We start from the raw sequence: 1,883 nt of genomic DNA, 5'->3' as shown, positions 1-1,883 counted from the left end.
TTGCGATCGAGTTGTTTTTAAATTGTATAAAAAGCAAACAAAGTCCGAAAATCTTGAAACTTGTCAAGATATCATGATATCATATGTGGAGGCTGTCATAAAAATTTGAGAAGGTTTTAAGCAAGTTATCACGTACGATGCTTGCAAACCGAAGAATCTCCGAAGAAGTTTCTTAAAACCTTGCTGAGATTCTTCAGTTTGCAAGCATCGTACGTGATAACTTGCTTAAAACCGTCATGAGGGTGGGAGGAGGCAAGAAGCATGGGCGATACTGGATTGGCGACGGCGCAATCGACTCGGCCGCTACTCCCAGTCTCTCCCAGATTCGAGCAAGCAGCACGAGCACGAGCCCGGCCATACGACCTCGGAAGGACACTTCACACCACCGGGTGGAGGCACTCGAGGTTATTTCTGGTTTATTCGTCGTTCATTGGTTTTTTCATACCTTTCCTTTGCATTATTGTAACATTAGGGTGAATATATTGTAGGCCCAGCTGGAACAAGAGAGGAGGATACGGGAGCAAATGCAGGCGACGATGGAGGCCGATCAGCGGAGGATGGTGGAGATTCTTCAGTACATTGGCGCCGCTACGGGTGTGACTCCGCCACCTTCGCTATTCGCTCCACCTCCACCTCCACCTCCTCACTATTCTACTCCTGTGAGTATAAATGTTTTAGTTTGTATGTTCATGCTTACGGTCAAACCTAGTGGAGTATGAAAATTTTATTCATGTATGGTATATATTTATTTTGTCTCACACATGCAATCTCTTCTCCTTTGTGCAGAATCAATCGGCGGCATCGAACGATCCTCATGCTTCAGCGAATCATTCACCAAATCAGTTTCATTGACCATCTTGGTGATGATACTTGTAGTTGTTAATGGTACTTCTATTTGCAATTATGGTTGTAGATGATGGAGCACTTGGATTACTTGTGAACTTATTTGTTATATATTGTGAGACATGTGATGTTTGTGATATATATGTGGTGTTGGTGATATGTATGTGCTGTTGATGATATATATGTGATGTTGGTGATGTTTGTTATATATATATATATATCTGTTTGTTTGGATGGGATGTCAAAAACAAATAAAAAAGGCTGTTTTCAGTCACTTTGCCGAGTGCAATGGCCATGACACTCGGCAAAGAGGCCTCCGCTTTGCCGAGAGCCATGGTAAGGCACTCGGCAAAGAGGCCTCCGCTTTGCCGAGAGCCAAGGTGAGGCACTCGGCAAAGATGTCCTGTTTGCCGAGTGTTTGATTCACAGGCACTCGGCAAAGATGGCCTGTTTGCCGAGTGTCATGGCATTGCACTCGGCAAAGCCTTTGCCGAGTGCCCGATAAAGTGCACTCGGCAAAGAGGTCTTTGCCGACAAATTTTTTACCGAGCGTCCTTTGCCGAGTGTAGCACTCGGCAAAGCCTTTGCCGAGTGTATATCGTCCTTTGCCGAGTGCCTGAGGCACTCGGCAAAGAAGCTGTCTCCGGTAGTGGCTCCCACTCGTGCTACTGTGTGATGAACTCGTGATTCATGCATGGGGATGGCCGGGTGCAGCAGCCAGGTTCAAAATGAACATCTAATCTACCTAGGTTCGTAGCTGTATATTTTTCGGCCTTCTGTCAGTTTGGTCCCCGACGACATTTATTGCTTGACATGCATGTGTAGCAAAACTGCACAAATATATCCTATATCCTAAAGGTCGGGGATCAACGAGCTCTAAGACCATCTCCAATAGGTACTTTAAATTTTTATCCTCAAAATACTATTACAGCATCCTCTATCACTATTACAGTATCCCCTATCTCTAACACTGTAGCAGTACTGTATCACTGAATACGGACTCTGTTGGAGACGAATTTCTAGTGCTACAATACCCCGCA

The 1,883-nt window shown here is 45.0% G+C and overlaps 1 long non-coding RNA gene across 1 annotated transcript; it reads left to right on the top strand.

Moving 5' to 3' along the window:
- Positions 1-250: 250 nt before the first annotated feature.
- LOC133914446 (uncharacterized) lies at positions 251-984 on the top strand. Its single transcript, XR_009909252.1, has 3 exons — positions 251-404; positions 489-659; positions 787-984. It is a non-coding gene; the product is annotated as an uncharacterized LOC133914446 (long non-coding RNA).
- Positions 985-1,883: the final 899 nt, after the last annotated feature.

The sequence above is a fragment of the Phragmites australis genome, chromosome 4 (assembly GCF_958298935.1).
Source record: "Phragmites australis chromosome 4, lpPhrAust1.1, whole genome shotgun sequence".
Taxonomy (NCBI): Eukaryota; Viridiplantae; Streptophyta; class Magnoliopsida; order Poales; family Poaceae; genus Phragmites; species Phragmites australis.
Note: the sequence above shows the minus strand (reverse complement) of the source record. Positions and strands in the feature narration are given on the sequence as shown.